The following is an 18,675-nucleotide window of genomic DNA, read 5'->3' on the forward strand; positions in this document are numbered from 1 at the left end:
CACTAAGGCTGGTTGCCCTTGCTGGAGTGTAGGCAGTCACCCAGGTTACAAATGGTGCTGGTCTGAAAAAGCAGTTTGGACATGTGCTTTTTAAAAAATCTGAAAAGTGGATTCATAATGTGTCAGTCTGTAAAAGTGATTATCACTTGCCAAAAAAAAGAGTAGTAAGTGAAAATGTTTCAGAGAAGAGTTATGTCCAATTTGATAAAGGATGTGAAGAAATATAAGCAAAAGGCTAAGTTTTATAAGAGAAAAAAAGAAATTGAAGCCATTGCAGCAAAGGCATTAGAATTAAAAAGGAAACTATTCATTTTAATTTTGAATAGGATGCGTACATTAGACAAAATGGTTAATGTACTGAAATCACATAGCAAAAGGAAAAGAGTAGTGAACAGAACAAACTTTTCTAAAGTGTTTTTAGGAAAATGGATGCATAGTTCAAGTAGTGAACCTTTTTTTAATGAAGAGAGTTATTTTCAAAGTAATAGTTTGCTGCATGCAGTTGACACCAGAGGTCGTGCTTATGAAGTGAAAAATGGTTGCATAATGGAGAAGGAGATAATGGTTCCAAGAGATGAGGTACAAGTGATGGCGGATGAGGCTATGGGGAGACGTCCTAAAGCCCCAGTGTACACTTGGAATTGTAGTAGTATTTGCACTGTGCGTCAGGAATCTATTGATAAATTTCGTGAGTTTCTAAGAGAATATAGTAAAAAAAGTGTAAAACAGCAGATTAAGGTGCTTCAAAGTCTGGATCCATGCAGAGTGAGAGAGAATACTGGTTTGCAGGGTCATTCTCTGGCTTGTCTATCTAGAAAAGTGTGTAATAGTGTTTTCCATCATTTTAGGATGCTGGCTGTTCATCATACTGAAATGAGAAAGTTTGTGAGACGGTTGTATTTTGCTAAAAGTCCAGCAATAAAGTTAGATTAATTGAATAGGGCTCTGTTCCGTGGAACGGTATCAGATGTAGCGAAGGTTGTTGATGAAATTCAGTTTTGTTACTTTGGTCCTGAACAAAACAGTGCAGAGAAGGACACAGTAAATGAGGAAGAAGTGGAAGAGAATGTAGAACCCTCTGTAAGTAAGACATTTAATGATCACATAACAACATTTGCAATAATTAAGGGTGGGCGTAGTTCGCGAAGTAGCACTTCGCGAAGCTACGCAAAGTGAAGTTCGCACTACGCGAGCTACGCGTAGCACTTCGCGAACTGCGAAGTAACATGTTCGCACTGTGCAAGATGTTGTTTTCAATGATTGCACAGTGCGGACAAGCAACCGGCACTGTGCAATCATTGAAAATGGCATCTTGCACAGTGCGAGCTGTAGTTTTCTGCTGCTCGAGTAGATTTTTACTCGAGCTGCAGCTTTCTCAACGCGAACTGGTAGTTTCTCATCGCGAGCGGTCGCGAGCATACGCGACCCCTCGCAATGAGAAACCTGACCTTCTCGCGTTGGGAATCTCGCCGGGAGGTTTATTTTCCATGCTCGCGATCGCGAACAAGGAAATAGTCTCGCCAGGATGTCATTTTGCTTGCTCGCGGTCGCCAACTTGACGTTGAGGACCGCGAGCAAGCAAAAAATGACCGCAGCACTACGCAACACTACGCTACGCGTGTTCGCACTGTGCTACGTGCAGTTCGCGTAGTGCGAAGTAGCGCGAACTTCGCAAACTACGCGAGCGTAGCGTAGTGCTTCGCCCAGGCCTAGCAATAATCTCTAATGAAAGACCAAATATTACTTGTATTTGTTGCCGCAGAACTCATTATAGAAAACAAACTAGGAATGTTGATCTCTACAGAAAGAGTGAAAATGAAGATAATTATAAGTGGAAGGATTTTGCCACATATATATTTCTTGAAAATTGTTTTGAATTGGGTGAAGATCAGCGTATTTGTAAATACTGTTACAACAAGTTAGAGGAAAATAGAATGCCGACCAGAGCTGTACATAATAATTTAGAATTGGATGCTATTCCTGCTGAACTTTCTGAATTAAATACATATGAGTCTATACTCATTCAATGTGTTCATCCGTTCCAGACCATAGTACGTATGGAGCCCAAAACTGGTAAATTACCTCCTTCAGATTTATTGAGAGGTTTAAAAGGTAGAGTGGTGTATTTGCCCTTGGATTTGAAAAAAAATATGTAAACTATTGATGCGGATACTTTGGAAACTGAACCATTAATTATTCTGGTTAATGGTGTACCTACAAAGAATAAGAAGATTTGGCAGGAGCTGGTAGATGTACGGAAAGTACAAAGAGCAAATTTGTATTTGAAAAGGAATAACAAATGGTATGAATCAATTTATATAGAAGAAGAAGAAGAAGAAGATTTACAAGAAGACACAGAAACACCAACTGGACAAATTGAAAAAGTGGACAAGTCAAAGGAAGAAGAAATTTATGACCATTTTAGCATACAACCTCTTCATTCAAAAGAAGTTATGGGAGACAATATTGATCTATTTCAGATGAAGAAAGCAAAAGGAACTCCCGTGAGTGTATGGGAGGAGAGCTTGGAAGCTCGATGTTTTCCCCAGCTGTTTCCTAAAGGAAAAGGAGGACGATACGATGAACGTCCGGAACAGATTCCAGCTTCTGAGTATCGGACTACAAGACTATATGCTGAAGATCCCAGATTTCGACAAAGTATTCCTTATTTGTTCCATCTTTTATTTGAAAGCGACTTGTCTGCATTGTCTTATGCAGTAAATCACATTTTAAAAAGTGGAGTACATTTGCAAAATGTGTCTGCTAAGGATTTTATGGAGAAAGTGCAGCACCGAGATGATCATTTGGAAACACAACTGATCAATCTGATGGCTTGTCAGCGTGGGACAAAGGAATATTGGTACCGACGCCATGGTGAATTAAAATGCATGTTACGGAATTTAGGAACACCAACATGGTTCGTTACCCTAAGCTGTGCCGAGTACGCTTGGGATGATTTACTGGATTTTCTACGAGAGGCAAATTCAAACATTAAAAACATCGAATACAAGACAGCAGGAGAACTGTGCTCATTGGATCCGGTTAATGTTTGCAGATATTTCAATCATAGATTTGAGGCTATGATGTCCTTCATCTGCAATAAAAAAAATCCACCTCTAGGAGAAGTAGTGGATTTCTTTTGGAGAAAAGAGTACCAGGCAAGAGGTGCTCCTCATATTCATATGCTGTTGTGGATCAAGGATGCCCCAAAGTTTGGAACAGATACTGATGAAGCAGTGTTATCTTACATTGAAGAATATGCAACATGTGCTATACCAAAAAGCACAGAAGAGAAAAAGTTAAAGGAGCAAGTTTTACGTTTCCAAAGTCATCGGTGTGGAAAATACTGTCGACGGAAATACAAGAGCAAAGATAAATACTACACTAAATGTCGATTTGGATTTCCTAGACCTGTTCTTTCAAATGGAAGAGTTAACAGTTTTATGTCATCTGTGAGACATACTATCACAAGAAAATCACCTAAGAATACCTACAACCTTAAAAGAAAAGAAGAATCAAAAAATATAAATGACTACAACCCAGTGATTTTATCCATGTGGAACGCTAACATGGATATACAGTATGTAGCTGACAATTCCATTGCTGTTGCTCGATATGTAACGTCTTACATTACGAAATCAGAAAAAACAGAATTGAAGGAAATGTGGGAAGAGATTTCTCACGAGAAAACTGTCAGTAAGAAGCTGTACAGTTTCAGTTTGAAGATGTTATCGCATCAAGAAATTGGATCCTACGAATGTTCATATAGGTTATCTTCTGCAAGTCTCTACTCGAAATCAAGAAGAATAATTTGGGCAAGTTTAGGCCTTGCAGCAATGAGAAATCGGGTACTGAAATCTGTTGGAGAAATTGAATATTTGGCCGAGAATGACCCAGAAAGTACAGATATTTTGAAATCAAACATGTTGGACACATATTATCCCAAGAGAAGTCTTCATCTAGAGAACATGTGTCTCTATGAAGTGCTGCAGAACTACATTTATTCACGGAAAGCCGCAGAAGACATCAACAATGGAAAATATAAAGTCATTGGTGAGGAAGGATGTTTGGTGAAGCAAACAAAAGGAAGTTTGATAAATCACTGGAAGCTGAGTTGCGACACTACTGACAAAAAGGAATTTTACTACTTGGCTCTTTTACAGCTGTTTAAACCATGGCGTACAGAGGATGAACTACTGGGAGAATTTCAAAGCTCTGAAGATTCTTTTAATGCTTGCAAAGACAGCATACAATGCAATACATTCACAACTTATCTGCAAATGTTAAATGAAGATATTGAACAGGAAACTACAATTGCAGCAGAAATAGCTAGAGACAGTTCTCAGGACAGCCACAGTTCAGGAACACTCAGTCAAGATCCCCTAGGACAACCAATCGTTGAAAATGAAGCATCAATAGCCATGAATGAAGTGGAAACAGCTATGAATCAAGCTCAAGAAGAATTTATAGACTTACAAAATTTGGAAAGACAACTGAACGAAGAGCAGCAACAAATTTATGAAGAGATCAGAAACAAAATTGATCACGGATTTCTACATGAAAAAAAAGAGTGCTCATGCACATCATTTCATCCAATCAGGATGTATGTAAGCGGACAAGCTGGAACTGGAAAAAGTTTCCTAATAAAAGTCATCAGAAGCTACCTACAGGAAAAAACGGATTCTACTTTGTCTTGTGTGGTTACTGCTCCAAATGGGTTAGCAGCATATAACATAAAAGGAATCACTTTACATCGTTTGCTAATGTTACCAGTGGAGCATGAGAACAAAATACAATACAACAAGCTAACTGGAGAAGCATGCTTGGAAGTTTCAAGAGTATTGAAGAAGATGCAAGTTCTCATTATTGATGAGGTGAGCATGGTATCAAACTTAATGCTTGCCTTTGTGCATTTAAGAATGCAGCAAATTCTGAAGACAGACTATGACGTGTTATTTGGAGGAAAACACGTCATAGTTTTTGGAGATCTTTTGCAACTTACTCCAGTTAAAGGACAACCAGTGTTTAATACTGTGACACATGAAGACACGAAGAAGTCATTGGGAAGCATCGGTAATACAAATATTTGGTCCTTCTTTGAGTACAAGGAACTTACTACTAATATGAGGCAAGCAAACGATGAAGAATATGGAAGTATTCTGAAAGATATCAGAATTGGACTACTCACTGAAGCTGGCAAAAAAGCATTACAGAGTCGGCTGCTACATAATTTATTTCCAAAGGAAGAAATAGTTGCAGAGAAGATATACAAGAACATTGCAGAAAACAAAAGTGTCATCTGCTTAATGCCAACTCTACGTGAATGCTCAATATTCAATGAGGAGCTTTTGAAATTGGAAAAGGAAGATATCAGGAAATTGGAAGCAGTGGACAAAATTGAGGATGGAAGAATTACTGTCACATTAACAGGCACACTGAAAAATAAATTGGATTCACTAGAGAAGAACATTTCCAAAACAGCTGGATTAGAAAAAAATCTATATGTTTGCATGAACTGTAGAGTATTTTTAAGGAGAAATTTGGATGTTGAAAAAGGTTTAGTTAATGGAGCTATGGGAAGAGTTGTGGGTTTTATTAATTATCAGAAAAAAGATGGAATTGAATGTTTAAAAATAAAATTTGATCAGATAGAAGAAGTTAAAGACATTTGTCGTTGTTCAGTTCGTTTCATGCTTGTGAAAGACTTATATGTACGTAGGAAGCAGTTTCCGTTTTCGCTAGCATATGCTGTAACTATTCACAAGTCTCAAGGATTGACTGTAGATTGTGCATTTGTGAACATTGGTTCAACTGTGTTCAAAGAAGGTATGGCATATGTTGCTTTGTCACGAGTGAAAACATTATCAGGTTTATTCATGATAGACTTTGATGATTCAAAAGTTAGTGCTGATACAAATTGTGTACAGGAGTATAATAGATTAAGAAGAAGCTATGCTCCTCATTTAGGTCAGTATCCTGTGTTGGAGAAACGTGTAGTTTCTCGTAAAAGGAGAAATGAGAATATCTGTAATGAAGATGTAGAGAGGAGGAAAAAAAAGAGGAGTGATGTAGTTGCAAGCAAAAAGAATAAGGAAAATGAAGAACAGGTTGTAGGATGTCATTTTGAAAATAGCTCTGGTGTCAACTGCTACGCTAATGTAGTGCTGAATGTTGCATTTTATCTGGAAAGTTTGCAAGAGCAGATAATAGTAAATCAGGGAAAAAGATTCTGTTCTGTGCTGAGTCTCCTTTTTGAAAAGCTGAGTAATGATAAAACTCAAATAGAAAGTGCTACTGAAATTAGAAAACTTTTAGATGTATGTTCAGGACGAACACAGTTTTCTCAAAATGTACAGCAAGACGCACAGGAATTCTTGATGTATTTTCTTCAGGTACTGGAAGAAGAAGGGGTTCCCATTGAAAATTTATTTGGTCTCTCTTATAAATGGGAATATAGTTGTGAAAACTGTTATAATATATGTGGCTCTAATGTTGATAATGAAAGGTTTATTTATTTAACATTGCCAGAGAGTAAAACAGTCACTTTTGCTAAATTAGTTAAAGATGCTAATCATAGCATGCAATGCGGTGAGTGTAAATCTGACATGTTTTCAACGTTAATTTTAAAGGAATACGGACAGTATGTAATTTTAATGATGCAACGATGTAGAGCTGATGGTTCAAAATTGGATACTTTAATAAAGAAGTTTACAGGACAGCAATTATCAATTTCAGGAAAAACTTTTGTAACAGTTGCAATAATTTTCCATGATGGACCTACTGTAACTTCTGGTCATTACACAGTTTATCTTAAATGTGAAAAAGGCTGGACACTGTGTAATGATTCCCAATTGATTTTTAAGCAATGTTTGCCTTTTGATTTAGCAAATTCCTATCTAATCTTCCTGAAACCTAAATTTTAGAGAGATTTGGCAACATCTGGACAAAACAATTTTACCATTTTATTGGATTACCATTTGGAATTTACAAATAAAAAGATTTAACAAATTATCATTTGGCCTAATGGAAAGGTAACCAATTGTAATGTGGAATTTTTCCATTTTTTAAGGAAACTTTGGAAAACCAAAAATTTAGAAAAAATCGGTAACATCTGCACAATAAAAATTTTGGAATGTTATTGGATTGCCATTGGAAATTTTTTCAAAAAAGATTTTTAAAATTACTATTTGGCCATGCGGAAAGGTAAACAATTCTATTGTGGACTTATTTAATTATTAATAAATCTTTCGGAAACCAAAATGTTACAGAGAATCGGTGACATCTGTACAATTTAAACTTTAGATTTTTATTGGATTACCATTGGAAATTTAACCAAAAAAGAATTTTAAAATTACTATTTGGCCTAAAGGAAATGGAACCCGATGTATTGTGGAGTTATTTGAGATATATTATTGTGATTATACTTCTGAAACAAAAATATCAGACGGTATTTTAAAGAAATAAGTATTGATATTAGATGATATTTTTTAAGAATATTATGCATTTCTATAAAGTTATGTTTATGCAAAAAGAGATTGTGGGCTTTTTTAAAACAATCTTTGAGATTGTTAATTTTTTTTTGCCTGCTGTTAAATGATGAATGCAATTGCTTTCACAATTTATAGTGAAATGCAATATATTCTGAAAACAGCAAAAAAAAGGCAAAAATATTTTTTGAAAAATATGTAAATATGTGTACTGTATTATAAAATGTTTTATTAAATATTAATACTTTTTTCTTTTTTTTCATATTGAGATAGAACATTTTCGAAAACTAGAACCATTTTTAAAGCAATTAAAAAAAATGTAAATGAATAAATATTTTTTTGAGTGGGTATGGTAATCTGGTCTCTTTTTTCCACTTCTCTACAATCACATTTTCAGTTTTTAATTGTAGTCTCTCAAGGACCTTGTAATGTGATAATTGATTTTTAGTGTTTTTAAAAAAAAAAAAAAAATACGCGTACCGTAAAAAAAAAAAAAAAGTTTTTAAAAACATATATAAAAAATAGATGAAAGGTAAGGTTGGCTCTTAAAAGAGCCGTTGTGTTCATGCAGGGACAGAGGAAAGAAAGATTGGGAATATTAGATGGTACGACAAGTGTGCTGATCTATTTTACTGTTCACTAGGGAAATACTGGTCTCCCTATAACTAATTAGATCATGACAAGTGGCGCACCGTACTTCAACCCTCGCAAACCGAGGGTTAATTTCCAGAGGACCAGAAAAAGGAGATGCTCCCCCCATAGATGAAGGGCTCACCTGACCTGCAGAAGAAGGACTTTGCACTGCAGATGATGGTCCAGGCTGAGCTGCTGTGGATGTGCTTGGTTGATTTACTGAAGGGTTACCTTCAGTAAGTCGAGCATGTGTCCTTCTGTGTACATCCTTAAGGTGTCTCATCATGGTGTGATTCCCAAAGGAATACTTCCTGTCAGGATTCCCTCTTGAAAGTACACGCTTGCACAGCTTACAAGTCACTAAGGGTGCATTTACCTTTTGCTGGCCTTCTGGAAAAGAAAAATACTCCTATACGTAAGAGGTCTTTTGTTTCCTCGCTCTCTGCCTCAAGGTAGTGCTGCTAGCCTCACTCTCAGAAGAGCTCTGCTGTTCTGCCATCGTATCACAAAGACAACCCAGCTCCTTCTCCTAAGGGATCACAAGCAGAAATGAGGGGAATGGGTGTGGTGTAGGAGAGTTCTAGAACTGAAAGTAGTTTCAACCAATCAAAAGTTGTGTTTCATGATCACATGACCCACCGTACGCTTACGGTGCGCTTACGGCAAAAGTACGCATGCGCGTAAAAAAGACACGCGCTCGCTCGCATGCGCATAACAGTCATTCCCCAACACTTCCGCGTAACGTGCGCGTGTAGCGTACACGCGTACGCGCCCCACGCGCAGTACGCGCAGCTACGCAAATTGCGTAACTATACGCAAACAGCGTAGATAAATTACGGACATTGCGTAAACCGTACGCTTACCGTAAGCTTACCGTACGCGCACTAAAAAAAAAGAAAAAAAAAAGGAAAAAATGTATTGCTAATAAATTTTACATGTTTATTTTAAAAAAAATGTAAAATAAAAACATATTGTAGAATTTTTAAAATTTAACCATAGTCTTTAAAAAAGGATAGAAAATTAAAATAAAAATATGTAAAAAAAAAAGAAGAAAAAAAAAAAAATTAGCATTTAAAAAACCTTGCAAATTCACTGAAAAAACCATGGGTTTCACACACGTTATAGTTAGGAATTAGCATTTAAAAAACCTTTGAAATTCACTGAAAAAACCATGGGTTTCACACACGTTATAGTTAGGAATTAGCATTTAAAAAACCTTAGAAATTCAATGAAAAAACCAAAGGTTTCACACATGTTATAGTTAGCTGGACATTTCACTCGTAAAAAACCATTGAAATTCCCCCGTTATAGTTAGTTCAGCTAACTATAACTCGCGCGCCCGCAATGCACTACTGATGTCGTCACATATTACATCACTCATGACATGGTCAGTGACATCACTCATGACATCACTGATGACATCTCAAATGACATCACTGATGACATCATCCTTGTGACAGAGTGGTAGACCTCCTCTCACCCTAATATAACCTTTGATACACACATTTAAAAATAGAGACTGAAATTTTCAAAAAAATGGACATACCAATAACAGTTACAACAACCTATTCAGTAATTCTAAGATCCACATACACATCCACTCATCCACCAACAATCCTATACAGTCACTCATACATGTACTCACACATCATATGTACTCATACACCTAAACATCCTGTAACACAATGCCACTCATTCATAGAGTTACTCACACATAGTCACTCATGCTAATAAAGAATCAAACATCCATTTACCTGCATATACAGTTATACACACACCACCACACTTACTTTTACAGAAACTTACACATACTTAGTCTTTTAAATAATCACTTATAGAAACACATACTTATTCATACAGGCACTCTTCCAATCTCTCACTCGCACATATACTTACTTATATACACCAATATTCATATATACTAGTTTAAAACATATGTAGTTACTCATAAAGACACTATTGAGACAGTCATTCACTCACTAACACACCCATACACACACTCATCCACCCATACGGTCCTACACACATGCTGTCTTCAACACATACAAACAGTGAGTCACTCATTCATGCACCTATGCACTACATAATAACCCCCACCGAACCATGAAGACACTCAGACACTCATACTGATACTCAAAAAACCAACTAATAACCTATATAGACACTCATGTAGCTACTCACCAACCCATGCAGCCACTTATATACAAAGTGAGAGACTGATACAGGTATTTACACATTTAAACATTACTCACTTAGCCATGTATTCATAAAGATACACTTAATCAGTCAGTTACACAATCAATTTTTCAAAAACAAATCATCAATTTAGACACTTATATACTCATTTATTCTTCCATCGACCTTGAGATATACATATATTAAACATATTTAATTTTCAGAAAAACACACATTCACTGGATGATGTCATCAGTGATGTCATTTGAGATGTCATGAGTGATGTCATGAGTGATGTCACTGACCATGTCATGAGTGATGTAATATGTGACGTCATCAGTAGTGCATTGCGGGCGCGCGAGTTATAGTTAGCTGAACTAACTATAACGGGGGAATTTCAATGGTTTTTTACGAGTGAAATGTCTAGCTAACTATAACATGTGTGAAACCTTTGGTTTTTTCATTGAATATATATATATATATATATATATATATATACATATATATATATATATATATATATATATATATATATATATATATCTTCACCAAATGCTCACTTGTCAGATATGAAGTAGGCAGAACACAGCTCCGGGGTTAAAAGTGGCTTTAATGAACCAATCAAGCGTGAAACAAGTCCGTGAAACGCTGAGGCAGACGCGTTTCTAGCCAGGACGGCTTTCATCAGTGCCGGAATCACAGGTAAAGTTGATTCACCTGGAGTTCTTTTCAAACACTAGGAGACCAATCCCAGTATCACAGTCACTTGGCTCCACCTCCAATTCCAGGTATGTACCTCCTCACGCAGCGTTTCCTGGCAGGCTACATGCTGGATCCTGTGGTTTATCGTGGAAACTCATCAAGTGATGAAGTGAGTCCAAAACACCCAGTGGTGTCCCCAATCATGGCGATTAATACAAGTTCCACTGCAGCTCGCCAAAGTTGAAATGTTCAGTTCATGCCACTCGTGTCCCCTTTGTCAGGCGTACAGTTACGCCTCCTCTCTCACCATGCAGAAAAGAACTGCTCCGTAGCAATAATCCGCTGGGGGGGCTCTGAGTTGCAATTTTCTTAGCGCGGTCCAAAGGTTTGTTGACTCTCGCAGCGCACCTGAACGAGAGGGCGTGTCCTTGCCGGTGTCAACAATGCCGGCTAAACATCTTCACCAAATGCTCACTTGTCAGATATGAAGTAGGCAGAACACAGCTCCGGGGTTAAAAGTGGCTTTAATGAACCAATCAAGCGTGAAACAAGTCCATGAAACGCTGAGGCAGACGCGTTTATAGCCAGTACGGCTTTCATCAGTGCCGGAATCACAGGTAAAGTTGATTCACCTGGAGTTCTTTTCAAACATTAGGAGACCAATCCCAGTATCACAGTCACTTGGCTCCACCTCCAATTCCAGGTATGTACCTCCTCACGCAGCGTTTCCTGGCAGGCTGCATGCTGGATGCTGTGGTTTATCGTGGAAACTCATCAAGTGATGAAGTGAGTCCAAAACACCCAGTGGTGTCCCCAATCATGGCGATTAATACAAGTTCCACTGCAGCTCGCCAAAGTTGAAATGTTCAGTTCATGCCACTCGTGTCCCCTTTGTCAGGCGTACAGTTACGCCTCCTCTCTCCCCATGCAGAAAAGAACTGCTCCGTAGCAATAATCCGCTGGGGGGGCTCTGCGTTGCAATTTTCTTTGCGCGGTCCAAAGGTTTGTTGACTCTCGCACCGCACCTGAATGAGAGGGCTTGTCCTTGCCGGTGTCAACAATGCCGGCTAAACATCTTCACCAAATGCTCACTTGTCAGATATGAAGTAGGCAGAACACAGCTCCGGGGTTAAAAGTGGCTTTAATGAACCAATCAAGCGTGAAACAAGTCCATGAAACGCTGAGGCAGACGCGTTTCTAGCCAGGACGGCTTTCATCAGTGCCGGAATCACAGGTAAAGTTGATTCACCTGGAGTTCTTTTCAAACATTAGGAGACCAATCCCAGCATCACAGTCACTTGGCTCCACCTCCAATTCCAGGTATGTACCTCCTCACGCAGCGTTTCCTGGCAGGCTGCATGCTGGATCCTGTGGTTTATCGTGGAAACTCATCAAGTGATGAAGTGAGTCCAAAACACCCAGTGGTGTCCCCAATCATGGCGATTAATACAAGTTCCACTGCTGCTCGCCAAAGTTGAAATGTTCAGTTCATGCCACTCGTGTCCCCTTTGTCAGGCGTACAGTTACGCCTCCTCTCTCACCATGCAGAAAAGAACTGCTCCGTAGCAATAATCCGCTGGTTGGGCTCTGCGTTGCAATTTTCTTTGCGCGGTCCAAAGGTTTGTTGACTCTCGCAGCGCACCTGAACGAGAGGGTGTGTCCTTGCCGGTGTCAACAATGCCGGCTAAACATCTTCACCAAATGCTCACTTGTCAGATATGAAGTAGGCAGAACACAGCTCCGGGGTTAAAAGTGGCTTTAATGAACCAATCAAGCGTGAAACAAGTCCGTGAAATGCTGAGGCAGACGCGTTTCTAGCCAGGACGGCTTTCATCAGTGCCGGAATCACAGGTAAAGTTGATTCACCTGGAGTTCTTTTCAAACGTTAGGAGACCAATCCCAGTATCACAGTCACTTGGCTCCACCTCCAATTCCAGGTATGTACCTCCTCACGCAGCGTTTCCTGGCAGGCTGCATGCTGGATCCTGTGGTTTATCGTGGAAACTCATCAAGTGATGAAGTGAGTCCAAAACACCCAGTGGTGTCCCCAATCATGGCGATTATTACAAGTTCCACTGCAGCTTGCCAAAGTTGAAATGTTCAGTTCATGCCACTCGTGTCCCCTTTGTCAGGCGTACAGTTACGCCTCCTCTCTCCCCATTCAGAAAAGAACTGCTCCGTAGCAATAATCCGCTGGGGGGGCTCTGCGTTGCAATTTTCTTTGCGCGGTCCAAAGGTCTGTTGACTCTCGCAGCGCACCTGAACGAGAGGGCGTGTCCTTGCCGGTGTCAACAATGCCGGCTAAACATCTTCACCAAATGCTCACTTGTCAGATATGAAGTAGGCAGAACACAGCTCCGGGGTTAAAAGTGGCTTTAATGAACCAATCAAGCGTGAAACAAGTCCGTGAAACGCTGAGGCAGACGCGTTTCTAGCCAGGACGGCTTTCATCAATGCCGGAATCACAGGTAAAGTTGATTCACCTGGAGTTCTTTTCAAACATTAGGAGACCAATCCCAGTATCACAGTCACTTGGCTCCACCTCCAATTCCAGGTATGTACCTCCTCACGCAGCGTTTCCTGGCAGGCTGCATGCTGGATCCTGTGGTTTATCGTGGAAACTCATCAAGTGATGAAGTGAGTCCAAAACACCCAGTGGTGTCCCCAATCATGGCGATTAATACAAGTTCCACTGCAGCTCGCCAAAGTTGAAATGTTCAGTTCATGCCACTCGTGTCCCCTTTGTCAGGCGTACAGTTACGCCTCCTCTCTCCCCATGCAGAAAAGAACTGCTCCGTAGCAATAATCCGCTGGGGGCGCTCTGCGTTGCAATTTTCTTTGCGCGTTCCAAAGGTTTGTTGACTCTCGCAGCGCACCTGAACGAGAGGGCGTGTCCTTGCCGGTGTCAACAATGCCGGCTAAACATCTTCACCAAATGTTCACTTGTCAGATATGAAGTAGGCAGAACACAGCTCCAGGGTTAAAAGTGGCTTTAATGAACCAATCAAGCGTGAAACAAGTCCGTGAAACGCTGAGGCAGACGCGTTTCTAGCCAGGACGGCTTTCATCAGTGCCGGAATCACAGGTAAAGTTGATTCACCTGGAGTTCTTTTCAAACATTAGGAGACCAATCCCAGTATCACAGTCACTTGGCTCCACCTCCAATTCCAGGTATGTACCTCCTCACGCAGCGTTTCCTGGCAGGCTGCATGCTGGATCCTGTGGTTTATCGTGGAAACTCATCAAGTGATGAAGTGAGTCTAAAACACCCAGTGGTGTCCCCAATCATGGCGATTAATACAAGTTCCACTGCAGCTCGCCAAAGTTGAAATGTTCAGTTCATGCCACTCGTGTCCCCTTTGTCAGGCGTACAGTTATGCCTCCTCTCCCCCCATGCAGAAAAGAACTGCTCCGTAGCAATAATCCGCTGGGGGGGCTCTGCGTTGCAATTTTCTTTGCAATTCACTTAAAAAACCATAGGTTTCACACACGTTATAGTTAGGAATTAGCATTTAAAAAACCTTGCAAATTCACTTAAAAGACCATAGAGTGGCAGTCGCGCGAGTTATAGTTAGCTGAACTGTCCACCTAACTATAAAATGTTTTTTCACCCTTCGGGGTCCTTTAGGGACCCCATGACACAGGCTAGGGGGTCAGGAACTCTCTAGCCTGCCCCCTTTTCACGTTCGCCACCTCTCTTTTTCACTCTCGCACCCAAAACAAACAAAATGGCGGCCGACACTTCCTGATTTCGACCGAGTCGAACGTTGACTGACATGTAACCACCAATCAGAATGACGCTCGCGCACGTTAGGGTGCGCGCACGGTGGGCGCCTATAGATATTTCTGTACTTTTAACTGCAATTTTCTCAGGAAATACTGAACAGATTGACTCCATACATGCAAAAGGCACATGCCTGACCTGAGGACTACCTCTCTGCCAAATTTCAAGTAATTCTGTTCAGCCGTTCGGGCTGTACCTTCGACTAAAGGTCCTATGGGAAAATGCATGGGGAAAACACGTTTTGGGACCCCCCCTTTTTCTCGGCCCCCGCTTGACGAATCACTCCGAGACTTTCAGGGTAGGAGCTGCGTGGAGCGCCCCATTAGTTTTGAAAATTTCGCGAGGATTCATCAACCGGCGCCAAAGTTATTCAAAATAGACTTTTCAGATTTCCTATGGAAACACGGTCCTAACTATAACTATCTACTGGCGACCGCCAGTAGATAATATATATATACACAACTATATAATAAATTAAAATATTAAAATTAAGATTTAAAATATTTACACTACATTAACTAGAAAAGTAGGGACATATTGGATAGCGTAGGTGATAAAATTACTATTCCACTACAGAAAGTGCAACAGTAGGGAAAGTGTTGGATAGCGGAGGGGAATAATTTACTATTCCCACTACAGCCAATGCAACAGTAGGGGAAGTGTTCGATAGTGGAGGGGAATTACTTACTATTCGCACTGCAGTGAATGCAACAGTAGGGAAAGTGGTGGATAGCGGGTGGGTACAAATTAATATTCCCAGTCCAACGAGTGCCACAGTAGGAAAAGTGTTGGATAGCGGGGGTTAAATTTACTATTCCCACTCCAGGGAGTACAACAGTAGGGAAAGTATTGGATAGCGGGTATGTAAAAATTACTATTCCCACTCCTGTGAGTGCAACAGTAAGGAAAGTGTTGGATAGCGGGTATGTAAAAATTACTATTCCTACTCCAAAGAGTGCAACAGTAGGGAAAGTGTTGGATAGCGAGTGGGTCAAAGTTACTATTCCCACTCCAGTGAGTGCTACAGTAGGGAAAGTGTTGGTAGCAGGTGGGTAAAATGTACTATTCCCACTCCAGTGAGTGCAATAGTAGGGAAAGTGTTGGATAGCGGTATGTAAAAATTACTATTCCTACTCCAGTGAGGGCAACAGTAGGGAAAGTGTTGGATAGCGGGTATGTAAAAAGTACTATTCCTACTCCAAAGAGTGCAACAGTAGGGAAAGTGTTGGATAGCGGGTGGGTCAAAGTTACTATTCCCACTCCAGTGAGTGCTACAGTAGGGAAAGTGTTGGTTAGCAGATGGGTAAAATGTACTATTCCCCCACCAGGGAGTACAACAGTAGGGAAAGTATTGGATAGCGGGTGGGTAAAAATTACTATTCCCACTCCAACGAGTGTAACAGTAGGGAAAGTTTTGGATAGCAGGTGGGTAAAAATTACTATATCAACACCAGCGAGTGCAACAGTAGGGAAAGCGTTGGATAGCGGGTAGATAAAAATTACTATACCCACTCCAATGAGTGCAACAGTAGGAAAGTGTTGGAGAGCGGGTGGGTAAAAATTACTATTCCCACTCCAAAGAGTGCAACAGTAGGGAAAGTGTTGGATAGTGGGTGGGTCAAAGTTACTATTCCCACTCCAGTGAGTGCTACAGTAGGGAAAGTGTGGGTCAGCAGGTGGGTAAAATGTACTATTCCCACTCCAGTGAGTGCAACAGTAGGGAAAGTGTTGGATAGCGGATATATAAAAAATACTATTCCCACTCCAGTGAGTGTAACAGTAGGGAAAGTGTTGGATAGCGGGTGGGAATAATTTACTATTCCCACTCCACCACTCCTGCAAAATAATTAATATTAAATAACAAATAATACATTTTTCAAAAATATTTTACATCCCATTATATTCCCCTATAAACGTCACCACCAATATTGTAAAATATTACAAAATTAACATAATTATTTAACAATTAATTAATTAACTAGTAACAATTAACAAGTGAATTAAAAACAATCAAAAATAAATTAGTTCACACAATTAATACTATAAAATAACTTTAAATAAATATTGTATAAAAAAATATAAAAAATTGGTGGTGATGGCGCTTCCCGCTAGCGCGTAGCCCTTGGTGATGCTCCTCCCCCTCCAGTGATAGCGTCTTTGATGGTTTGGCACGGTGGGAGCAGAGGCTGAAGACAGGAGCTGCTGTTTGAATTTCATTCACGCTCCTTTGAATCATCACGGGCCGGTTGTGGGGCGGCTGCAGTTCTGGCTGCTCTGCGGTTCTGCGGCTTCGTCAAAGAATATTCTGAGTGCCGCCCTCATTTGGATATAGAGTGTGTATGCTGGGTGCCAGAAACTGATTCACGGAGGCTCCGGTTTCAGTATACTGCCCAGCTGAGTGCAGAGTGCGGAGGCTCCGGTCAGATTTTTTCCCATTTCTCCTGCTTGGCAGCTGCTGTATAGAGGCTCTGTGCTTGGAAAAGTGGAGAAGTGGAGCAGTGTGGTTTCTACAAGAAGCTGGGTTATAAAAGCACAGAAAAAAAGTGGAAAGTGTTACTGGAGCATCTTAGAAGCGCTGAAAGTTAGTCAATTGGAGAGAAAGATTGAGCCAGGAGGAGAGCGGGAGGAGAGTGGTTGGAGGGCGTCGCTAATGGTGAGTCCTGATATAATTTGCTGTTAAAAGATCTGGCAAGAGACTTGGGCTGGTCAGCATTTGTGATTTAAAAGCTGGTGTGTTTAGTTAAAGTCGTATAATGTAGAAACAGTTGAAGCTTGCCGCAGATGCAGCGAAAGCGGATGCTGCAATTGCAGCAAAAACGAAAACATGTTTAGCTAAAGTCAAGCTGAATCAGACTTTAACTAAAGCAGGAAGTAAAATGCACCACGGGGAGTCCTCCTTTAGCTGTCAAAGTTCAGAAACCGATGATCCATCACTAAAGGAGATAAATTTGATGGAGGATTCAGGATCTAAGCTAAGGAATAATAACTTGGCTATCCAGAAGAATGCCAGATATTTCCCTCTCTTTGTTAAAAAGATGCTACTTCCTATCACTTCGCCAAGGTCAGATAAGTTCAGCCAAGACTCCTAAGCGCAGAACACCTTAGTCACAACAGGAGATACGATAACATTAGCAGTATCGCCAGAGCCAGCATTATCTCCAGGGCCAGTATCCTCCTCTTCTCCAGGGGTTCCCTCCCCAGGCGCTCAGGGAGTACAGGTACAAGCAGAAGAACAGTTGATGGTTTCGCTAGACTCGGACCAGCTTAAAAATACTGCTTTAACTCTGGCAATGGCTGTCGCTTCCTCAGTCTCCGCCCTCTCTCCTCTCTACTTGCGAAAAGGACATTCTAATACAATCTAATGGCACCATGCCAGTCCAGCAAGGTCAGGAAGATCAACAAGGCCAGCAAGATCTGCAAGGTCAATAAGTAGCTTCATTCTCAAGGAAGACTAAATCGCTATATCTTTTGATGATCGAAGATAATAATGAGCCACAGCAAGGAGCTAAAGAATGTGATCTCGCACTCCAGGATGAGAAGGCTATTTCATATCAGATGGATATTAAAACTATGTTAAAAATGATTCTTGAATAAATTCGGGACATGAAGAAATCACAACAATCTGAAATCTCTGCAACACATCAGCGACTGGGGAAGATAGAGGAAGCAGTCGCTAGTCTCCCAATTCGAATACAGGAGGCTGAAGCAAGAATTTCCCTTGTTGAGAACGTAATGAATGGTCATTTTCAGCAAGTAGATCTAGCCTCCCATGAGAAAATAAGTATGAAAAACAAGATTGAAGAACTTGAACATTTGTCAAGTCGCTCAAATCTACGGATAGTTGGTGTCCTGGAGCAGCTTGAAGGAGCAGATACACTCAATTGGGTCGAATCC

Source organism: Triturus cristatus, chromosome 6, assembly GCF_964204655.1.
Source record: "Triturus cristatus chromosome 6, aTriCri1.1, whole genome shotgun sequence".
In the NCBI taxonomy this organism is placed as follows: domain Eukaryota; kingdom Metazoa; phylum Chordata; class Amphibia; order Caudata; family Salamandridae; genus Triturus; species Triturus cristatus.